This window comes from Chenopodium quinoa, unplaced genomic scaffold (genome assembly GCF_001683475.1).
Source record: "Chenopodium quinoa cultivar QQ74 unplaced genomic scaffold, ASM168347v1, whole genome shotgun sequence".
Lineage (NCBI taxonomy): Eukaryota > Viridiplantae > Streptophyta > Magnoliopsida > Caryophyllales > Amaranthaceae > Chenopodium > Chenopodium quinoa.
The window spans coordinates 103,853-116,027 of NW_018745021.1; positions in this window are offsets into that span (position 1 = coordinate 103,853).

Below are 12,175 nucleotides of genomic sequence, written 5' to 3' on the forward strand. Positions count from 1 at the left end.
TTGGAACCGTCAGGGTTTGCCACATGGCGCACGCCTATTTGTCCACCCTGGACCTATTATGTCATGACACGTGGCATCCTCCATGCCTAATGGAAAAACCGGCCACCTAGGCCCAACTTCTAAGGGAAGCCCAATCAGCCCTACGTTAACCTAAACCTAGGATTGGCACGTTTCCCAAGGTTATAAATACCTCCCTTAATCCTCATTAAGGGGGATTACGCACATTTAATACTCTCACCTAGAGAGACCCAATCACTTTTATTTTCCGCATTAATTACTTCTTAATTAAGTACTAACTTGACCGTCGGAGGCGGATCTCCAATCATCCGGAGCATCCGTTTGTTTTGCAGGTACAGGCGTCCGGTTCCAGTCTCGGAATTGTAACTCTCCCGCAGGACATCAGAAAACCCCGAAACATTTTGGCGCCGTCTGTGGGGAGAGTACTTCTGAGATGGCATCCACGTCTGTACCGACTCCTAAAGAGAGGCGTCCCCTAGACGACCCTCAAGTTCAGTCGGACCATGATACTGTGGAAGAACTTGAAGTTGAAGCTCATACAGCTTCAGACGGGACCCTAAGGGCCCGACGCACCCGTCATACCGAAAGGAGGGAACGAGAACATCTTCAAACTAAACTCAGTGATCCAGCCGGCGCACCGCGTGTTCAGCAGCAGCCGGCTGATGGGTCTGCTCCCATTACAAGAAACGAACTCATCACCTTCATGAGGGGCTTCAAGGGAGAGATTCAAGAATTGCTCAACAAGAAGCCGCCTGCTCCGGCCAAGGAGCAGTCGGCTAAGAAACCTTCCACTTCAGGGAAGAGAAAGCCAGTTCAAGGGCGAGAGGCGACCCCTCATCCTAACTCTAGGAAATGGGAGCCGCCTGCCCTTGATTTCACAAAGTACCGCTTTCCTACTCCAGGAAAGAGGAAACTTGTTCGTCATATTCAGGCGGACGGGTCGAAGAAAACATACACAGATGCTCGGCTATTGTTAGAGCAGAAAAAGAATGACCGATTGTCAGAGTCGGCCTCTACTTCAAACTTCCAAGACAGTCTACGCAATACCTCGATGAGGCATACTCAGTCGCATCATGAGAGTCAGTTAGGCGGTACCTCCTGTCAGTCCGGCTTTCATAGTGACCAGGCGGTACCAAACTTACCATTTGTACCGCAACAACAATATTTTTTGCAGCCACCTCTGTTTGGTGGGCATGCAGCAAAGAATGTCCAACCTATAGACTGACAGCTACGGTTGCTTAGACTTGGGGAACAGCCGTCGGCCTTCTCCAAGGAAATTGCTGAAGCCGCTCAGCCGGCCAAAGTGAAAAATGTATTAGTAGGCGCCTATGACGACACTACTAACCCAGAAGACCATTTGATGGCATTCACTAACCTGATGTACCTTCAAGGGTTGGATGATCCCACTTGGTGCAAGTGTTTTCCAGCGACTCTCAAAGGAATCGCACAATAATGGTTCGGCAACCTGCCGACTGGTTGTGTGAATAACTTCAGGACGCTTGCTTACTTATTCACTTCCAACTTTGCCGTGAACATACCTGCGAAAAAGACGACCCTTGATTTAGGAACGACTCAGCAGGGCGAGAAGGAGGGGCTTCGTTCTTACATCAGGCGGTTTAACCTGATGAGAATACAGATTCAAGGGTTACCGGATGAGGTAGCCTATACTGACTTTTTCAGAGGTCTCAAAGACGGGTCGACATTCAAATTTGATTTGGTCCTAAAGAGGGTGGCGACTCTTCAAGAGGCCTTGATTGAAGCGGAAGCCTATATACAGGCGACTGATCTTTGTAGTACAGGAAAACAGTTGGACGGGAAAAGATTTGACAAAAGAGAAGGATGACAGAAACAATCGTCGAATAAAGATGAGAAGAAGAGAAAAGAGGTCTGGGCGGCTGATTCCTCTAAACAGCCGGCCCAGAAGAAGAGGAAAGAATTCAAACCATACTCCCCAAAGTATGCGTTTAACAAGGATAGCCAAGCTATCCTAAAGGAAATCAAGGGACGGATCTCAATTGAAAAGCCGGTCCCCATGAAGGGTTCTGCAAGCAACCGGAACCAAGAGAAATTTTGTGATTATCATGAAGATGTTGGTCATCACACCAACGAATGCATCAGTCTCATGCGGTATCTGGACCGCCTGGCTGAGCAAGGCGATCTTGATTCTTATGTCAAGAAATCTGCGGGGAACACTTCCTCGAAAAAGCAGTCGGCCAAAAAGAGTCAACAGGCCGACAACTCTGATACAGATGATGCAGTCATCTACACCATTGCAGGCAGCTTCTCAGGAGGCGGCCCCACTATTAGGGGCAACAAAGACAATATCAGGCGGCTAGATGTAAATTCCGTTCACCAAGAACGGCCCTCCAAATATTCGTTTCCTGAGATTGTCATCACTAAAGAAGATCTGGAAGGGGTAAGGGGGCCGCATGACGACCCTATTGTTATTGCATGTAAAGTGGCCAACCAGAGAGTTGGCCGAATCCTTATAGATACCGGAAGCTCCTCAGATCTTATCAGTAGAAAATGTCTGTCAAAACTAAAATATCAGACTGATTGCATACATCCGGCATCCCACCCTTTAGTAGGGTTTAAAGGAGGAGTCGTCCACCCAGTGGGACGAGTGGATTTACCCATCCGCCTGGGTGAAAAAGGGGAAGGACGACACATGGTAGTCCGGTTCCTGGTAGTAGAAGAACTCTCGGCCTACAACATGATTCTGGGACGACCAACCCTAAATAATTCCAAGGCTATTATAATCCCATCTCTTATGTTGCTGAAGTTTGAGAGGGATGATGGAACAGTCGGGTCCCTAAGGGGAGATTAGAGGATGGCCCGAGAGTGCTATCTCTCGGATATCAAGCCCACTGTTATGGCCGCTGGGTCCGGTGGTGGAAAAACAGACCTTGACAATGTCAAGGAGAGTGCGCCTGTTCAAGAAGCAGGCGGCAAAAAGAGAAAGGCAGCCCAGACAGGGGCCGCAAGAAAAGACAGAAAATAGCAATCATTGGTAGAGGAGCGGTCGGATGAATTCCGCCCTCAGCCGGCCGGTGAGCATACGGACCTGATCTTAGATGACTCGCGTCTTGACCGAACAGTCAAAGTTGGAACGACTGCTCTGAGAGTCCTGGGTGACGACTTTCACAAACTATTGAAAGAATACAAGGACATCTTTGCATTCGAAGTCCACGAAATGCCAGGCGTTACTCCTGACCTGGCGGTACATAAACTGGATGTGTATCCGAAAAAGAAGCCAGTAAGGCAGAAGAAACGGAACCATGGCGAAGAAAGAAGTCAGGCGGCAGCCGCCGAAGTTAAAAAATTACATGATGCAGGGTTCATTCGGCAATGTTACTTCCCACACTGGGTTGCAAATGTGGTGCTTGTTAAAAAGCCGAATGACACCTGGCGAATGTGTGTAGACTACACAGACTTAAACAAGGCGTGCCCCAAAGACAGTTACCCTCTGCCTAAAATTGATAACCTGGTTGACTCAACAGCCGACCATGCTTTGATGAGCTTTATGGACGCCTACTCTGGTTTTCATCAAATTCCTTTATGGAAGAAAGATTAGGAGAAGACGGCCTTCGTCACTGATCAAGGGTTATACTGTTACACGGTCATGCCGTTTGGTCTTAAGAATGCCCCGGCCACCTTCCAACGAATGATAAACACTGTGTTCTTTAATCAGATTGTGAGAAACGTCGAGGCATACATTGATGATATGATTGTCAAGTCTAAGCTTCAGATAGATCATCTTTCGGACCTCCGAGAAACTTTCGCCACACTCAGGCGACACCATGTCTTGCTCAATCCCAAGAAATGTGTATTTGGAGTTGAGTCTGGGAAATTTCTCGGATTCCTTATCAATCAGAGAGGAATAGAGGCGAACCCTGAGAAGGTGCAGGCGGTCATCGACATGCAGTCGCCTCGTACCGTCCGAGAGGTTCAGAAGTTAACAGGTTGCCTGGCGGCCATGGGAAGATTTCTAAGCCGATCAGGCGACAAATGCTTATACTTCTTCCAGGCCATTAAGAAGAAGGCAAGGTTTGAATGGGGGCCGGATGCTGAGGCGACCTTCAAGAAATTGAAAGTTCACTTGCATTCCTTACCGAGGCTGGTCATCCCTTTGCCCAAAGAAGTACTCTACATGTACCTGGCCGTCTCTGATCATGCGTTAAGCGTTGTTCTTCTTGCTTAAAGAGACGGCTGTCAGCTACCGGTCTACTTTGTCAGTCATGTTCTAAAGAATGCCGAGTTGAGGTATCCCTTAGTGGAGAAATTTGTTCTTGCACTCTTCATGGCTATTAAAAAATTGAAGCCCTACTTTTTGGCACATGCAGTCTCGTGTATACAGATCAACCTATCAAGCGGCCACTGACCATCATGGAGTTGTCAGGCCGGATGATCAAATGGGCCATAGAAATACAGAGCCTCGAACTTACTTTCAAACCTCGAAAAGCAGTGAAGGGGCAAGCCTTTGCTGACTTTATTGTTGAGATGACTCGTCCCCCTGATTCTCGAGATCCAGACCAAGTCTGGAAGGTATATGTGGATGGAAGCTCTACTTCAAATGGTTGTGGAGCAGGCGTCATATGTAAATCGCCAGAGGGCGACAGGTATGAGTATGCTCTACGCTTTACTTTTCAGGCCTCAAACAATGAGGCAGAATATGAAGCTTTACTAGCCGGAATCCGCATGTGCAAGGCGGCAGGGGCACGAAAGATAGACGCCTGTTCTGATTCACAATTGATAGTGAGTCAGTATAATGACGAATACGAAGCAATCCATCCGGCCATGATCAAGTATTTACAGGCGGTACGACAGGCAGTCGGATGCCTTGAAGATTTTCATCTGACTCAAGTGCCAAGATCAGAAAACAACCAGGCGGATGCACTTTCAAAATTAGCATCATCTGCCTCTTGTCATACTCCTCTAACTGTTTTTTGGGAAGTAATGGAGAAGAGAAGCATCGAGGAAGACCCTATTGGAATCCTAGACAGAAGCTCAACCTGGATGGATCCAATCAGGGCATATCTGACAGACGGTACGCTACCGGATGATCATCACCAGGCGGCAGCGCTGAAAAAACGGGCAGCCAGTTTTGAAATGATAAAGAGAGAACTTCACAAAAGAGGGTACCTTTAACCCTACTTAAAGTGTGTTACTCCAGAAAAGGGACGAGAGATACTAGACGATCTTCACTCTGGTTACTGCGCTTCCCATATAGGCGGTAGGTCGCTTGCTCAACGGACAAGGCGGCGGGGCTACTTTTGGCCTACTTTAGAAGCAGATGCAATGGAGATGGTGAAAAAATGTGACAAGTGCCAAAGGTTTGGCAAACTAATTCACCGTCCGGCTACTGACCTCACTACCATTCGTAGCCCACTACCGTTTGCTAAGTGGGGCATGGATATTCTGGGTCCCTATACGCCTGCTACAGGCGGAAGGAGGTACATACTTGTTGCAGTCGACTACTTCACTAAATGGGTGGAAGCGGAGGCTGTAAAGGGAATCAAGACGAAGGATGTAATTTCATTCATCTGGAAAAATGTCATCACTCGGTTCGGGGTTCCCATGTCTATGGTTTTTGATAATGGTCCCCAATTTGAGACGCCTGTTCTCAAAAGTTGGTTGGGTGACCAAGGAGTTGCACACCACTTTGCATCAGTCGGCCGTCCACAGGCAAACGGCCAGGTAGAAGCCTTTAATAAAATCATCTCAGACGGTCTCAAGAAAAAGTTTGAACTAGCGGGCGGCCTATGGGCGGATGAATTACCACATGTTCTCTGGGCCATTAGGACGACTGAAAAAGGGGCGACTGGAGAAACTCCATTCCTTCTAACTTATGGTGCGGAAGCTGTTCTTCCAATTAAACACTACGAGCCGACTCTTCGAGTAATGCTATATGACGAAGAGGCAAACTGGGAAGCCATGCGCCTGGCATTAGACTCACTCCCAGAAAAGAGGGGCAATGCCGTCTTGCGGCATGAAATTTACCGCCTGAGAATGACCAGATCATACAATAAAAAAGTACACAGGCGTCCACTCAAAGTGGGGGATTTTGTACTTAGAAAAATGGAAGCAGTTGGTAGGGCTAATGAGTTTGGCAAATTAACTCCCAACTGGGAAGGACCCTACCGAATCTATGAAGAGGTCAGGGACGGTACCTACCGTCTGGAAACACCAGACGACCAACCGTTGCCTCGAACCTGGAATGTAGATAATCTTAAGAAATATTTCTTTTGAATGATGTAAATAGTCGAGGGCTACTTAATAAAAGCTTGTTGTTTCATTCAATTTTGTACTAAGAGGGGCATGCCTACTGACAAACAGTCGGCTACTCTCCATGTTTAAATTTCATTTTTACTTAAGAGGGGCATGCCTACTGACAAACAGTCGGCTACTCTCCATGTTTAATTTTCATTTTTACTTAAGAGGGGCATGCCTACTGACAAACAGTCGGCTACTCTCCATGTTTAATTTTCATTTTTACTTAAGAGGGGCACGCCGATTGTTCCACACAACTGGCTACTCTCCCATAACACAGTTCACCAAGAACTATCAAAGGCTCATGGCTGAAATGATCAGACCAGGCGCCAAGCCAACTGATCCAAATATAAGTTTAATTCGACCTGTCCCAACATTATAGCAGGCTTCCGACGGCATCCCTCCGGATGAAATTCGTCGCAGAGAGCAGCTCCCTTTTGGGTGGAACATTGTTCTATAAAATCAATACACGGCACCTATACGACTGTCTAACCAAGACAACCACGTAGCCGTTTCCCGGACAAGGATACCTCTCACTTAACTGACTAATCAGGTCAAACAAGTGTTCGCAGTAACCGTCCGTGTCAACCAAACCGACTGAACTACTTGGGATAAGAACAGTCGGTATCTTATGAGTTAATAGCCAACAAACATTGGCGAATAAAGGGGAACAACCGGTACCCACCGCTTGAAACCTCTACTACTCAGTCACTCCTTAAAAATTATGTTTACTTGGTCACTCCTTAAAAATTTAGTATGAAACTAAAAAGGTGTTCATACAGCGCCTGTTCACACTAGATTAAATGTGGCGGGGAACAGTCGGCCTGGACCGACTAGAGTCTCTAGCTTAAAAAAAAAAACAAACAAAAAAAAACAAACAAGGCAGGTAGGAAACCACCTTCCTACTTGGTTGAAGGAGATCCAGTCTTTAAAGTGGCCGACTGATCGCTTAGCCTGGAAACAAGACAACCAGTCGTCCAGGGGCATAGGTGGCGTGACTAACTACCTTGTACCTGTCCGCAACTATCGAAGAAAACAGTCGGTATAGTATGCAATTGGATATCAAAGTTTCGATACTTAGCGAAATCGAAACAAATTTGAAACAAAACATTTTTGGCATAAATAAACATACCCCCGGCCCCTTGGCCGGGTAAAAGATATAAAAAGAAGCTGGTCATTAAGACCGGCAAAATATTCAAAACCCCGGTCCCCTGGCCGGGTAAAAAGAAACAAACGGCACGCAGGCCGTGAAAAGAAGACATAAAAGCTTAAGAAGGGGGCAGATCTTCAATAGTAGCAGCTGCCGCCTGGTCAGCACTCTTTTTGCTGGACTCGGCTTTAGCTGCATCCTTCTTCGATGCATCCACCCCAAGCGGCACAAGCGCCACAACCGGCTCCTCCTCCTCCAACGCCTTGTCCTCAGCAGCCGCCAGGATCTCTTGATTATATCTATCAGAACACTGGCGGTACGTTTTTTCCCAGGAGGAAAAGTCGGCATTGGGGAAGAGGCGGCCCCAGGTCAGGCGCTGGGTATGAGCAGAGTCTTCCATCATCTCTCGGACCAGCTCCTTCTTTTCTTGCTCGGCCTTTTCCGAGGTAAGACTCTTCTCCTAGGTCACTAGGCGCTCCTTAACGTGTGCCAAGGATTTCTCCAAGGTGTCGTATGAGAACATTTTTTGGCGAAGAGGTCTCAGCTCGGCCTTGAGATTGTTGATGGTCGCCTCCAGCTCACTATTTTTCTTCTGGGCCGCCTCTAACTGAGCCCGAATAGCAGAAGTAGCCTGCGCCTGATAATAAAGAATATCAATTGTCAAAACCTCATTTTGGGCAATTTGAAACATTGCCTTATCACAGTCAGAGGCGGCCATAGCTTTTGCAGCCTTTACCTCTTTGTTCTTCCTGTCAAGCGGCTTGCGAAGGCCGTTCACTCGGAGCAGGGCCTAAGTAAAAGGGAACAGACATCAGTTTTCAAACAAAAAACAGGCGTCCTGGAATTTAAATAACCAAAAATATGCTAAGTATACCTAAGCAAGGACCACTGCAATCCCGTCAAGGTCAAGGGTGCCGACACCCCTGACCGCCTCCCTCTCAGCCGGAGGGACGACTTTGATCATAGACTTGGCCACTTCGACCAAATCTGGCTCCTGAGGGCCGGCTGCATCAAGCATAAACAAACGAGTTAGACCTAGTAAAGAAGGGAGCAAGTCTAAATTCACAAGGACAACTTCATACTTCTAGGCGGCTCGATTGGAGTTTTAGAAGGAGTGGACGGCTGCTTCTTAGCCGCCGCATGTTTCCTGGAAGTACCAGGAGAGCCCGCAACAGTCATCCTCCGGGTCTTGGAGTCCGGCTGTTGGGAAGAAGAGGCTCTTGGAGTGCCCGTCTAAAAAAAAAAAAAACACTCGGTCAGTATATGCATAAACCAAACTCCAAAAAGAGAGTGAAAGGTTCGGAGCTCACCAAGGGCGCCCCCTTGTTGGGGGAGTCGGTTGAGGATTGTTGCATGATGGAGGCTCGCAACATGGCCGCTGCAGTCTTGGAGGCGGTAATTTTGCTCATGGAGTCCGCTGCAAGAACAAATAGCAAAGTTAATAAAAAGTCATAACAGTAATGCATGGAAAAACAGAGTATTTGACAGGCCGGCTACCTCTTGAGCACCGACTGCTGAGGCCACAGGCGGCCAAAAAGTACTCGTCGTAGAGCCATTTGAAGCTCGGGACGCAGTGCAGGGGTACTTGCTCTCGTACCCCTGAAGTAGAGTCACCCTCGACTCTACTTTAAAGAGTCCTTTAACCAGGATCTCTTTCTTAGCTTTAGGGGGAACAGGCGGCATGCTGCGGCCGCCTGCAAGAAGAGGCGGATTCCTGTTCCACCTGTTGAAGCGCTTGTTCAGCTCTGTGTCTGAACTCTCAATGATAAGGAAGGTGCTTCGCCAGTCCTTCCACTTGTTTGCTTTACCTCTTGTCATGAGGTAGCCTCTGTGGCTCGTCAATTGATACCAGCCGGTGCCGCCTGCCTTAGTGGTTCATGTGGGCGAAAGCCTCAAAGTTTGGCTCCACCCCGTGCAGTTCGCACCCGGCCACATAGCCGAGTACGTTGACCCAGGAGTTCGGGGCTAACTGCCATAACCCCAACTCATACCCATCCAAGATCCGCTGAACAGCCGAATGTAGTGGGAAGCGCAGCCCAGCCTTGATGGCCGCCTCGTAGCAACCAAAGCAGACGCCATCATAACTAGTACCAGCCGGCCAGACGACTGTGTCTTCTGGATCCGGCACGAAAACTTAAAAGCCGAAGCCTATTGTGTGGTTCGCAATAAAGCTCCCCACTTTCTCTTGCATGGCCGTGATCCGGCCCCGTGGGGCAGTGCAGTAGTAGGGGGTATTTTGCTCTCGGTAAGAGGCGGATGGCTCCGCCCAATTGTCCCCCTTCTCAACTGCGTGAGAAAGCCTCGCCTCTTGTAGGCGGCTGTAGTTCTCTTCTGTGTCCAGAGAAGTATGACCAGAAGAGCTAGACTCGGATTCGTCCTCTGACGAGTCCGAAGAGGACGACTCCTCCCTTCTCCCAGAGGGGCCCGCCTTCTCTCCTTCAAAAGGAGCAGGAGAGAATGTAGACTTGTCAACTGCAAAATTGGAAGGGGTCACTTTGACTCCACCCTCAGAATTGTCGGCTTTCAAGCCGCTTTGGTTCACTTCCACATCTGGCACCTGGTCAGATGTTTCACTAATCGGCACCCTGTGGGAGGAGCCGTCTGAGTTCGAAATCCTAGCAGTTCTTTTTTGTTCTTGCCATCATGTTCTGCATAGACACAGAGACAGTCGGACTTTGTATAAAGGGCAAAGATGGGTCCGGAAAAGGGCAGGCGGCACTCCTAGTCCTAGATTCAGCCGTCCCCGGTGACCGGCTGATCACTAACCTAGGTCGTGTCGTGTGCTTCCGTGGTGCCATTTCAAAAAAGAATAAAATAAAGAGAAAATTAAGAGTAAGAGAACCGACGGTTACCTGAACGAGTGAAGTTGACGGAGTTCTGGAAATCCTGTGTAGTCGGCTTGTCAGAACAGGCGGTAGGCAGAAAGAGTCCGAAATGTCAGAGCAAGTTCAGGGGTCCGAATGTTCTCTCTAAAAAGTTCTCAAGTGTGAAAATGACTGAAGTCAACACACCCTTATATAGGCAAAGCGAGAAGGCGAAGGGAAACTTCCAAAATTCAAAATTTTGGCGGGAGAATCTCTCGGCCTTTCGCCGAGTGACACCTGTAATAGGTCGTCGCCTGTCACGGTGCGACACCTGTCACAGGTAACGTGTGACCAGTCACGTGCCACCTGTGAGGGGCAAATGATTAGGGGATTTTGCTCCCACCAATCGGAATGCGCCACGTGGGCCAATCAGGTCCTGCCAAGTGTCCACCAGTTGGAACTGTCAGGGTTTGCCACGTGGCGCACACCTATTTGTCCACCCTGGACCTATTATGTCATGACACGTGGCATCCTCCATGCCTAATGGAAAAACCGGCCACCTAGGCCCAACTTCCAAGGGAAGCCCAATCAGCCCTAGGTTAACCTAAACCTAGGATTGGCACGTTTCCCAAGGTTATAAATACCTCCCTTAATCCTCATTAAGGGGGATTACTCACATTTAATACTCTCACCTAGAGAGACTCAATCACTTTTATTTTCCGCATTAATTACTCCTTAATCAAGTACTAACTTGACCGTCGGAGGCGGATCTCCAATCATCCGGAGCATCCGTTTGTTTTGCAGGTACAGGCGTCCGGTTCCAGTCTCGGAATTGTAACTCTCCCGCAGGACATCAGAAAACCCCGAAACAGGTACAATGTACCAAAAAACTCATTTATCTCTTGGATGGCAGCCCAAGGAAGACTGAAGACAAAAGAGAGTCTTGCTGGGTTTTGTTGTCAGATAGAGGCTGAGTGTCTCTTGTGTGGGACTGCTAGTGAATCCCATAGCAACCTGTTTTTTGATTGCTGGTACAACAGACAATGCATTAAGATTGTGGCTTCTTCGCTGGGTGTTAGTGAGATTAACTTCAGTCTGGCAAGATCTTGGAAACACTGGTATAGACAGGGGTCGGATTTGATTCAAAAGAGAGTGTTCCTGGCTGGTTTTACAGCTTGTGTATATCATGTGTGGCAGGCTAGGAATCACGTCTACTAGAATAGAGCTGTGATTATCCCTCAGAAGTTGTGTCGTTCAGCCTGTTTGGAGATCCTGGACAGATTACAGCAGCTTATTGATTGCTCGTGGTCTAGGAAGCATTGCAAGTGGCTGCAGCTTCTAAAAGGAAGAATTCCCTAAGTTCTTCCCTGTGCTCTGTGCTTCTGCTTCTACTGTCTGTTCAGGTTGTTTTCTTTGAACTTTTTGATGCATCTTGTTCTGGTGCTGGTTGTCAGTGTGCCTGCTCAGTGCAAGTCTGTAGCTGAAACTTGTGTAGGTCTTTTTCTTTTGCTGTAGTGTTCAGGTGGTGTTCTGGGAGTAGATTTGCTCTGAGGTTTCTGTGGTGCTGGGATGTGTTGTTCTTGCTCAGCTGGCTGCCTCTGTGTGCTGTCAGGACCTGGTTTTTCTGCTTCTAGGTGTGTTAGGTGCTAGGCAGGTGCTGTTTTGCGTTCTCTGGTTGTGTTCCTTCTCTGACATGGTCTCTATTGCTGCAGCTTCTATTTAGTGGTCTTGGTGTCAGTTCAGGTGCTGCAGGGTGCTGTTTTTTAGTGCTAGTGTTGGCTGCTGTTTTTGGTTTTGTTTTCTTTATAGGCTGTTTTAATGCCTGTGTTTTAGCTAGGTTGTGATGTCTTGTTTTTTTTTTGTTTTGGACTTTGTCCTAGTCCTTGCTTGAAGTACCCTTCATAGAAGGTGCCTTCTCGCATGAGGTTAGGTA